Source organism: Myodes glareolus, chromosome 10 (assembly GCF_982192425.1).
Source record: "Myodes glareolus chromosome 10, mMyoGla1.1, whole genome shotgun sequence".
NCBI lineage: Eukaryota > Metazoa > Chordata > Mammalia > Rodentia > Cricetidae > Myodes > Myodes glareolus.
This window is the reverse complement of record NC_142035.1, coordinates 14050679-14062817: the sequence shown is the minus strand read 5'-3', so window position 1 is coordinate 14062817 and position 12139 is coordinate 14050679. Positions and strand designations below refer to the sequence as shown.

Sequence of the window (12139 nt, the reverse complement as noted above, 5' to 3'; positions counted from 1 at the left end):
CAAAGCTAAAACTCTGTGTCCATGAAACAATCCTCCCTTCTCTCACATACATAGGTATGTTTCCACTTAAATTACACATATACATTCATTCCCTATGTCACACTGCTTTAATAATGATGTGTCAGGACCACTTGGAAAGTTCATTTACTTCCTGTCCTCAGAGCAGAGGACTGGACGAACTCAGGGCCACTGAGTTGAATCCCCAACTAAAAGTTAATTAATAAATCAAATTCCTAGGCCCTGTCCTAAATTTACAGAATCTGAGTATCAGACCAGTATTTGTAACTGAGCTCAATTCTAAGGGGACTTAACAAATATTTGGGAAGTACCAGTTCATTTCCTATTTATTCCTCCAGCTTACACAAAATAACACACAGGCCTTTCATTTACACATCTCCCTAAATCTGTCCAAACAGAAGTAACAAACACCAACTATCAGGAAGAAAACCTAGTCATAGCCAGGATTATTAATTGACAGTGACAACTTCTGGTTTATGTTTGCACTTGTCTTCAAATGCTCTTAACTCTAAAAATGGTTCAGCTTCATAGTGTGAACTAGATTGCTTCTTAGCTTTTCATCTAAGTTGTAGTGTAGTCTGAACTAGAAACAATAGGAATATTTAGAATGTCTCTGGACTTTTCGATCGTTAATACCTTACATTCAGAAGAATGCCTTTTCCTAACAAGGAATGCCTCCCAAGATTAACTTCAGATTTACTAAACACTGCTTTAGTGGTGTGGATGTGAAAGTATGTATGTGGCCATCTTAATTTTTTCCCAAAAGTTACATTTAGGTAGTAAAACAAAATACTTCAAAGAGGACCCTAGGAGCAAAACAATACTGACAGCTCTGGCTTGCAGAATAAGTTTGCTCTTCATTAGCCAAAGATTGGGCTAATGAAGGTAACATGCTTTCAAAAACAACAAACTCAGTAAAAGGAAAACATCGGAATGCACTCCACCATGACTGTGTCACGTGTATGGAGGGTCTGTTTCCTTTGGAGGTAATAGTGTGATTATACTTTTCACACTGCTTTCAGGGACTGTGTGTTCCCATGTTGATGACGCAGGGCGATTGGTAATGAAAAGTCCCCAGACTATCTTACAAAAGATACAGCTTTAATAAAACAGAAGAAAAAACTTACAAAGAATCCCACCTGTTTGGAACGCTGGATCCAGGCCAGGGAGAGAGGGAGAGAGAGAGGAGAGAGGGAGAGAGGAAGAGAGAGAGAGAGAGAGAGAGAGAGCGCACGAGAGCACGTGGTGGGGGTGTGTTTCACCCGCCAGGTTTATAGGTAAACTTTTGCCTTAGGGCAACATGCCCCACGAAGAGGATGTGATTGGCTAAACTCCTCTATCACCATGTTTTAGCCATTGTCATAGCTTTTCTTTCTAGCAGATGTTTAAGGGTTATTTCTCTTTCACCAGGGTTTTAGGAAGACTTCTCAGTAGATGGCCTAACTGAATGTTATACTGTGGAAGCTGGAGGAATAAATAGGTAGCCTTACCTTTACCTTTCATTGTTAAAACTGCTATTAATGAGAATAACAGAGGGTCATCTTCTGTGCCCTCCTCCATCAGGGCACTGCTCTGACAGCTTAACACTAAGAAGAGTAATCTACACAACTGTGCATGCTGTTCATAGGACACATCTTTTAGCACATACAAAAAGATGACAGTGAGCTTTAAAAGTATTAAAGACACATGATAATCATTCATAAACCACAAGGTGTACAGGAAGCAATGCAGTAGAAAGAACAATGCTTTGGGGTGACATTTAACTGGAGTTCATGGGAAGACAGAGGCAAAGTCATAATGAGACTATCATTATCTCTGGAGAATTAATACACACAGACACACACACACACACACACACACACACACACACACACACACACACAGGGCTAGCAAACAGAGAGACCTCAGAACTCCTAGACTACGGATGCTACACAACATTGCCTCGTTTTGCCTATGAAATCTTTTATCTCTAACAATATTGTCTCAAAATGTTCTTAATATGTGATCTTGGGCAAGAAATTTTAAAACTCCTTGAGCTCCCATTTCCATATATGCACAAAACTTCACAATACATCTAATACCACTAATGCACATACTTTACAGAACAAGTTGCAGGAGCAAAGGAGAGGTAGTTACTGCGTGCGTTGCTAGCTGTGGATCCCCTCTGCAACTAAGTGCCAATGGTGAGTTTAGGAATAGAGACTATTTTTCATGCAGGGAGACTATTTTTCATAGCAGAAAACTGAAGAGCATATTCCAAAGGTTTCCTTTTCGTAAAAGGCTTTTCAATCTTAAAAGCACATGCGGATTCTAGTTCTCACAATGACAAGCTTACAAAGGCACTGCCACCTGCAGGCACAGACACGAAACACCAGAATGGCTATTTAAAAAGTTTCATAGCAAACCTTTGCTCATGGGACTTCTAAAGCCTTTCCAAAAGCTGTTTATTTTTAGTTTGGAGCACTAATAAATGAGGCTCCACTTGTTTAAGTTCTGAAATGGACTCCTGAGTAAAATAAAATTATCCTTTTTTGCACAGGATTGCTGCTTGAAAATTTGAGGTCAATGATTGACCTTATGCTTAGTTCTACTCTTAATATCAAGGTCATATACCTAAGAACAAGACTTCTTGTCTTACAGCCCTTGGAGGTGGAGTATCTGGAATGGCCCAAATTGGCTTTGCTGAGTTTCATTTTAGGAACTAAAGTAAATCTGCTCTCACACTTTATAAAAATCAAATTTATGAGGAGAGAACCAGTGGGAGAGTTAACACTGCTATCTAGACAAATGCCTTTACAATATGGTGGGTGTGCCAGCACACTGTACAAGGAAAAGCACTCTTTATGAGGAGGGTAAGAGTATGCAAGTCAGGGGTCCCCAAGAATATATGAAAGGTGAAAGATGAGCTAAAGGGAAGAGACAAAGAAACCAAAAGGAAGAAAGACATCCATGTTGATCATTGGTCAAGGATCTCCAATCCCCCAAGGCAAAACCAGAGCCTGGTTCCGAAAGGTCAATACAAAGTTACTGTTTCACACTCAGACAATACACAAAAGAGTTAATGTACAGTTGTCAAAAGCCCCAGTGGGGTTTGCAGAAACATCCGTTTATGAACTGTCAAGGGGGCTACCACACCACAGTGCTACAGAAAACTGAGGCGGCATGTCCAGCGTATCTGAGGGGTGATTCTTGCAGCTCTTGGGGTTCCGCTTCCAAGTCAGTAATGGCAACCTTTAACAACCAGGATAATTATCATCCCGAAGATCCCAGGGCATTTCAATGGGATCTGGGATGCCGCAGGGGGAAAAAGTCTATATACAGTGAAAGTCACAATATGACAATTAACCTCGTAGTCCTAGGGCAGCGGTTCCCAAAGCCTGGAGCGCACAACTTCAGGAGGAACAAGGACACAGTGTTTATTTTAATAGACAGGTATTTATTTTTTCTTTTATGAGCGTCAGAAAAATAACTGACTTTCCATTTATACGGTTTGGGGTTGAAGTTTCCGCCTTAAACAAACTGTATTTAAGGGGAGGGGAGGTTCAGAGTCGGTTTTAGGAAAAGCATTTAACATTCGGTAAATAGTACAGATGACAGGCGGACTGTAACGGTGCCGCGCGAAGGACGGAAGCTGGGGGACCTGGCCTAAGCACAGCCCCTGGCCCGCTACCGTGGAGCGGAAAGGACCCAGCGCTAGGGCCCTGAAAGCCAGTGGGTTGCGGCGCTAAGTCCGTGTAAGAACCTCGGGCACGGTTTCTCTCGCCCAGTTTTCCGGGCCCAGGGTGCGTTTCCATAAAATGGGCGAGGTGTCACACAAGTTGACATCTCGAGAATGCGCCCAGGGCGACAGCGCACCCCAGGTTCCTTGGCATGAGGACACTGGCGCCGAGACTGGTGTCCACGACCCAGGTTCGAATCCTGCCTGCGCCCACTGATTCGCCGAGCCCCTCCCGCCGCCCCCCCTCCCCGGGCGAGCGAGCGACTTCACAGACTGGTGCTCAGGGAGTGTTCGAGCCTACAAAGACGACTCGGCGGCTGCGACCGCCGCGGGCCGCGCTGTCCACCTCATCCCTCAGCCCTCGCTCGCCAACTGGACTCGGCCAGACCCGGGCCTGGGCCGGACCGGAGCCGGAGACAGCCGCGCCCCACACCGGGCATGCGCAGCTTCGCGCGCGCGCCCGGAGAAGAGGCCTCGGCCGCGCGTCGAGCGGACCCTCCCGCCACAGCGCCCCCCAACCCCCAACTGCCTGCCCATCAGTCCTACGCCTCGGCGGACGGCCACCGCTTCCCGGCACTCACCGCTACCAGCGCGGCCGCCTCCCCGCCGCTCCTCCGCCTCAGACCCGCCGCTACGGCTACGGCCTCAGCCCACCTGCCCGCCGTAGGACAAAGGCGCCACCAACCGACCGGCGCGGGCACGAGGCAATGGCGGCCGGGGCGGAGTGTGGAGGTGGGGGCAGAGGGCGCGCACGCAGCGCGGCCGCGGCAGTGACGTAAAGAGCGTGCGGGTTTACGGCAGGGCTGAGTTGAGGCGTCCATCTCCTTGGCGACGAGGGGAAGTGGCGCTCGGGCGGCGGTTGGGAACGCCAACGGTTGCCTAGTAACGGGGTCTCTGTGGCTCTGTGGAGCCCCGCGGAGGACTTCGGTCTGGCCTTTCCCTCGTCGGTAACTAGGCCGACAGATTTAAGTCCCCCAATACCCTCGGTCCTGTCAGACTTAAAGTCCTGGACACTTAAGCACCTGTAGATTTGTGTATTGGAGAATCTGCAGTCTCCAAACCTGAACGCAAGGAACAAAGAGCAGAGAGGCTAAGAAAAACTTGAATTTAAATTTACATTTAAATAGGCTGTGTACCCTATTAGTTTCACTGACAAGAGGCAAAAGACTTCTAGGTATATAGTCGTGGTTCTTCTTGAGTTACTTCTTTGAGGAATACTCAAGGTCAAAAAAAAAATTTCCCTACAAAGTAACTGTCGACCGTGAAGCATGTAAAAATATTGCTTTTTCTTTTCCGCATTTAATCTAGAGTTTGTCACAGGGAATGGATTTGCTCACACAGTTGAACATGCTCTCCATTAAAGCCATGGCTACATGAATAGCCTCAGGGAGCTTCTTAGATGCTATCGGGTCTTGTCTTGTTTTCTCCCACCCACCCCACCTGCAAATAGTACAGATCAAGTAAAATGGTGGCTGTGAAATTTGAACACTGAGAGGCTTATTTTCTTTCTTTCTTTTTAAAATTGATTTTATTGAGCTATACATTTTTCTCTGCTCCCCTCTTCCTCTCCCCTCCCCTTCAACTCTCTTCCGTGGTCCCCATGCTCCCAATTTACTCAGGAGATCTTGTCTTTTTCTACTTCCCATGTAGATTATTAGATCTATATATGTCTCCCGTAGGGTCCTCATTGTTGTCTAGGTTCTCTGGGATTGTGATTTGTAGGCTGATTTTTGCTTTATGTTTAAGAACCACTTATGAGTGAGTACATATGATAATTGTCTTCCTGGGTTTGGGTCACCTTACTCTATGTTTTCTAGCTCCATCCATTTGCCTGCAAATTTCAAATGTCACTATTATTTTTTTTCTGTGTAGTGCTCCATTGTGTAAATATACCACATTTTCTTTATCCATTCTTCGGTCGAGGGACATTTAGGTTGTTTCCAGGTTCTGGCTATGACAAACAATGCTGCTATGAACATAGTTGAGCACATGTCCTTGTGGCACGATTGAGCATCCTTTGGATATAAACCCAAAAGTGGTATTGCTGGATCTTGAGGAAGGTTGCTTCCTAATTTTCTGAGAAATCGCCATATTAATATCCAACGGGGCTGTACCAGCTTGCACTCCCACCAGTAATGCCGAAGTGTTCCCTTTTCCCCACACCCTCTCCAGCATAATTTGTCATCAGTGTTTTTGATCTTGGCCATTCTTACAGGTGTAAGATGGACTCTCAGAGTTGTTTTGATTTGCATTTCTCTGGTGACTAAGGATGTTGAACATTTCCTTAAGTGTCTTTCAGCCATTTTAGAGTCCTCTGTTGAGAGTTCTCTGTTTAGGTCTGTGCTCCATATTTTATTGGATTATTTGTTCTTTTGATGACCAATTTCTTGAGTTCTTTGTATATTTTGGATATAAGACTTTGTCTGATGTGGGGTTAGTGAAGATCTTTTCCCATTCTGTAGGCTGTCGTTTTGTCTTGTTGACCGTGTCCTTTGCTTTACAGAAGTTTTTCAGTTTCAGGAGGTCCTATTTACTAATTGTTTTTCTCAGTGTCTGTGCTACTGGGGTTATATTTAGGAAGTGGTCTCCTGTGTCAATGCGTTCAAGTGTATTTCTCACTTTCTCTTCTATGAGGTTCAGTGTGGCTGGCTTTATGTTGAGGTCTTTGATCCATTTGGAGTTGAGTTTTGTGCATGGTGTAGATATGGATCTATTTTCATTCTTCTACATGTTGATATCCAGTTATGCCAGCATCATTTGTTAAATATCTTTTTTTCCCATTTTATATTTTTTTGTTTCTTTGTCAAAAATCAGGTATTCGTAGGTGTATGGATTGATATCCGGGTCTTCTATTTGGTTCCATTGGTCTTTCTGTCTGTTTTTATGCCAATATCAGGCTGTTTTCAGTACTGTAGCTCTGTAGTAGAGTTTGAAGTCAGGGATTGTGATGCTTCCAGAAGTTCTTTTATTGTACAGGATTGTTTTGGCTATCCTGGTTTTTTTTTTGCTTTTCCATATGAAGTTGAATATTGTTCTTTTGAGGTCTGTGAAGAATTTTGCTGAACATTGCATTGAATCTGTAGATTGCCTTTGGTAAGATTGCCATTTTAATTCTATGTTACTTCCACCTACCCAAGAGCATGGGAGATCTTTCCACTTTCTGATGTCTTCTTCAATTTCTTTCTTCAAAGATTTAAAGTTCTTGTCATATAAGTCTTCCACTTGTTTGGTTAGAGTTACTCCAAGATATTTTATGCTATTTGTGGCTATTGTGAAGGGTGATGTTTCTCTGATTTATTTCTCAGCCCATTTATCATCTGTGTAAAGGAGGGCTGATGATTTTTTTGATTAATCTTGTATCCTGCTACATTACTGAAGGTGTTTATGAGTTGTGGGAGTTCCTTGGTAGAATTTTTGGGGTCGCTTATGTAAACTACCATTTCATCAGCAAATAGTGAGAGTTTGACTTCTTCTTTTCCAATTTGTATCCCCTTGATCTCCTTTTATTGTTTTATTTCTCTAGCTAAGATGAGAGGCCTATTTTCTTTGAACATCCAGTTCTATGTTCAGTCTGCTCATTGACTTGCTGTTTGTTGTATATCTGCCCTCAAAACTTGATTTGGGGGTAAAAGCACATACTCTCAAGACCTGAGTTTATTCACACACACACACACACACACACACACACACACACACAGAGAGAGAGAGAGAGAGAGAGAGAGAGAGAGAGATTAAATGATAAGACAAAAAGTCGTCTTTAATCCTAGCACTCAGGAGGCAGAAGCAGGCAGATCACTATGCATTTAAGGCCAGCCTACACATAAGAAGCTGCAGACCAGCAAGGGAGATCCTGTTTTGTAAAGTTTTCTTTTAAATTATAAAATAATTCTTTAAAAGACTCTGTGACTTGTTGTGTACCTACTTGCTAGGCACCATCCCTAGCAAATAGAGACCCTCCTCTGTTCCCTTGGAAGGTAGAGACTAGTAGAAAGATAGACCAGGTTAAAAGAAAGCAGCCTAGGGTATGCAGCTACATACTGAGGTATGTGCTAGGGGAAGAAGTAGGCATTCTTAGCTAGAACCTAACCTTACACACAGGAGAAACAGCTGTAGAAATAATGATAAAATTGCATGAAATTAGAGATCAAAACAGAATCTGTCAATTAGAACATCCACGGACACTTATCCTTTCTTCTCTAAAATAGTTCCTAAGGTATGGGGCTGGAAAGATGGCTCAGCAGTTGAGAGTGTTTGCTACTCTTGCAGAGGACTGAGATTGGGTTCCTAGCACCTATATGTCAGCTCACAACTGTCTATAATTCCATTTCCAGGAGATCTAATACCCAATTCTTGCCTATGCATGCACCAGGCACACATATGGCACACAGACATTCATTTAGGCAATACACTCATACACCTAAAAATAAATACTTAAAATACATCCTAAATTATAAAAATTTAAGAAGAATCATGCCGATCAGGTTATTTAGCCAAAGCATGGGCTAGGGCCTGGCACAGTTGGCAAAGTGTTTGCTTACCATGCAGGAAGCACTGGAATGCATCCCCATCACTGCATAAACTGGTGTGGTCTTGCAAGCCTATACTCCTAACTCTCAGGTTAAGGAGGAGGATCAGAAGTCCGTGGTCATCCTCTGCTACACAGTGAGTTGGAGGCCAGCTCAGTTAACATAAATAAAAGGCAAAATCACTCGATTTTAAAGGTATATAAAGGAAAAACAGACAAGATCTTTGTCCTTGGGGTGCACACAACCCATTAGGGAGCATAAGCGCGTGCACCACCACTGCTCGGCTTAAATGGTTTCTTTTATTAGTTGCTTTGGTCATGGTGTTTTTGGTAAGCATTGGATCTCCAGTTGCTGAGTTCCTCTGCTGCTCATGCAACAAACCAAATCAAACCAAATTAATAAATCCAGATTTAATAACCAGGGCAATGCAAAGCAGAGCACTCCTGGGTGGCTCTCAGGAAGGCAAGAGAGAAAACATGAGAGCACACAGGGCAGATCAATGGGCCAAGTCTTAGATAGCCCATAGGCACCAATGGCAGGGTTTCTCAGGTGCCGGTTCTGGAATGGGAAGTGAAGCTGGACCAAGCTTCCCAACAGTTTCATCACGAAAGAAACATAGTTAAGACCTTGGTGCTCAGAATGAAAACTTTGTAACCTTGTGCTCAAATATGCTCTTTTGCCCATAAGCAACATTGTTCTTTGCGATAAAGAGTACCAGATTCATGTATACCTGTTAACTCATCACTGATAGACTCCAAAGTACGGCTGATGAGTGAGAGGAAAGCTGGTGATGATGTCAAACGCATCTTTGATTTCAGTATGGTGGTGGTTTGATTAAGAATGGCTCCCATAGGCTCATATATCTGACTGCTTGGCTACCAGGGAGTGGCACTATTTGAAAGGATTAGGAGTGCAGCCCTAACACTAACAGGGAGTAAGTGTGTCACTGGGGGGTGGGTTTTGAGGTCTCAAAAGCCCAAGCCAAGCCCAGCGTGTCTCTGGTCTCCTATTGCCTGTGGATTAAGATGTAGAACTCTCAGCTCCTTCTTCAGCACGGGGTCTGCCTGCACACTGCCATACTTCCCACCATGATGACAGTGGACTAAACTTCTGAAACTGCAAGGCAACCTCGGTTGGGAGAACTCCTCCACAGCTGCAGCAGGCTCCGTAATGTCACACTAGCCTTAATGTGCCCTTTGTCCTCAGCACCTTCTGTTTAACATACATGAATCCTGTCAGAGAGTTTCCCAAGGGAATAAAACCTATGCAAAACTTGATTGGGAAAAATCCTGCACACTGTGATATTCCTTCATTGAGAATTTGCGTTTGGCATTATGCCTCTGGAAGCTTAGTTAGGATGTTTAGGGGATATGGAAATCAATTTGCTAAGGGTGTAAACTGGAGAACAATAAAAAGGCCCTTGGCTAAGGAAGAGGATCTCAGTCTGAGATGCTAAGCACTGCAGCTGGAAGGGCTGGATCCATCCTTAAGGTGCCCTGTGCCTCCTTTCCATGGACCTGTCTGAACCCACACGCATCCTACAACAAGCCCCCAGTTAAATACTTTCCTTTTTAAGGGTTGCTGTGCTCATGGTGTCTCTTCACAGCAGTAGAACACCCACTAAGACATGCCATTGGATCTATGCCTAGTAGTGGGATTTCTGGACACAGGCTAATTCCCTTAACTTGCCGAGGAACCTCTAGATGACTTTCTATAACAGCTGTACTAATTCACATCCCCATCAGCACCACCTTCCTCTTTGCATCTTCACCAACATTTGTTGGCATTTGTCTTTGTTTGCTTGCTTCTGAAGCCTTGCTTCTGTGGTCCAGGCTGGCCTCCAGCTTGTGGTGATCTTGGTGCATCAGCCACCAAAGTGTTTAGGATCATTAGTGTGTTTTCTTCTAAATCCCCTGTTGCCAGAGCACCCTGGAACATTGTGTGTCTACAGGTCCACTGTCTAGGCAAAGGGATTAATCTCTCTTATATGCAATTCTCAAAGGGCTCACAGGAGCTAATAGAAGTCAAAGCAATCCGCATTTCTTAGCAGTGGCCTTAGTGGGATTCCTGGACCGTGGAGCTGTCTGACAGAGGTGAGGAGAACCCGTGGAGACTGGGGCAGAAGGAGCCGCAGCCTCACTCAGCTGGCTGCACAGACTAAAAGCCTGCTGGCCTGTGCTGCCTTTAGGCTGGCAATGGGGCGACTCTAGTCAGTCACAGATCTCCATTATTTTAAATTCCTTGGCTCAAGTTTACAGGCAGACTTCACCGTTTGTGAGGGCATGGTGGATGAGAACACAAGCTACGGGATCAGAACGGCCCATGTGCATCTCTCTGCTCCACCACTTCGCAGCTGGGCAAACTGGAGCTTGTGTTTGAACCTTTCCTGAACCTCGTCTGCAAACAGGAAGCAAGAGTATTGCGTGTTCTGTTCAGCTGAAGTAAGGGTAAAAATGCCATAGCATGGAAGCTTTGTATGTACAGCTCTCTGAATCAGGCCTGGCTCATAATGGATTCATTAACTCATAGATATCATCTGCTATTGCTTTCTGTTATGGCATCATAGTTTGTGGTTTTCTATAGATCTGGTTGGGCTGTGTTTTTAGATCACTGCTAGAAAACAAAGGTGTTTAGGTTTTCATGTCCTTATGTGGCATAACTGTCACCTGTGGCTTGAATCCTGTTCTCCCTAGAACATTGGCGAAGGGGTGGAGGGGACTTCATTGCAGTGATGTGAAGTTCCTGGTTAGCCTCAGCAAAGCTTGTAGCCTCCTGAAGCAAAGCTTTGCAAGCCAAGTAGATGAGACAAGGCCCTGTCCAAGGCTGGAGTAGGGAGACTGTTGATTGGCCACTGTTAAGTGTCTCACAACCATTAGGAAGCCTCCTTGGCAGGGTCACCTGATGAGGAAGAGTCTGGTGTCTGGTCACATCCTATGTCAGGGTGGCTTTGTAGTGCTGTGGTAGTCAGAATTATGACTGTCAAAGATGCCCATGTCCTCATTTCTGGAACTTGTGGATCTATGTCTTTACATGGGAACAAGGATAATGCCATTGGTTTTAATATAGGAGATGTCCCTGGGTTGTCTGGGTAGGCCCATGTGATTGCACAGGTTCTTATAAAGGAAGGTGGAAAGCAGAGGAGAGATGGGAGGAGATGGGGAGGAGAAAAAGGGAGTTGTGATGGTTTATATGTGAAATGTCCCTCACAAGCCATGTGTTTGAACACTTGGTCCCTACCTGGCGGTGCTGTATGGGCCGGTTACGGTGGTCCTTAGCTGGCAATGCTGTATGGAGGGGTTATGGTGGTCCTTAGCTGGCAATGCTGTATGGGGAGGTTATGGTGGTCCCTATCTGGCGGTGCTGTATGGGGAGGTTATGGTGGTCCCTAGCTGGCGGTGCTGTATGTGAAGGTTATGGTGGTCCCTAGCTGGCGGTGCTGTATGGGTAGGTTATGGTGGTCCCTAGATGGCGGTGCTGTATGGGGAGGTTATGGTGGTCCTTAGATGGCGGTGCTGTATGTGGAGGTTATGGTGGTCCCTAGCTGGCGGTGCTGTATGGGGAGGTTATGGTGGTCCCTAGCTGACGGTGCTGTATGGGTAGGTTGTGGTGGTCCCTAGCTGGCGGTGCTGTATGGGGAGGTTATGGTGGTCCCTAGCTGACGGTGCTGTATGGGTAGGTTGTGGTGGTCCCTAGCTGGCAATGGTGTATGGAGAGGTTATGGTGGTCCCTAGCTGGCGGTGCTGTATGTGGAGGTTATGGTGGTCCCTAGCTGGTGGTGCTGTATGTGGAGGTTATGGTGGTCCCTAGCTGGCGGTGCTGTATGGGGAGGTTATGGTGGTCCCTAGCTGACGGTGCTGTATGGGTAGGTTGTGGTGGT

At 45.2% G+C, this 12139-nt stretch overlaps 1 protein-coding gene and 1 pseudogene across 2 annotated transcripts in view; one reads left to right on the top strand and one right to left on the bottom strand.

Moving 5' to 3' along the window:
* Positions 1–4450, bottom strand: part of Ncoa5 (nuclear receptor coactivator 5) — a 33892-nt gene extending 29442 nt beyond the window's left edge. For both annotated transcript variants that reach the window (XM_048441055.2, XM_048441056.2), the window contains exon 1: positions 4318–4450. The gene's annotated coding sequence lies outside the window, so the exon portion shown is untranslated. The remainder of the gene's footprint in view (positions 1–4317) is intronic.
* On the top strand, positions 3181–4515 carry LOC146892747 (uncharacterized; annotated as a pseudogene).
* Positions 4516–12139: the final 7624 nt, after the last annotated feature.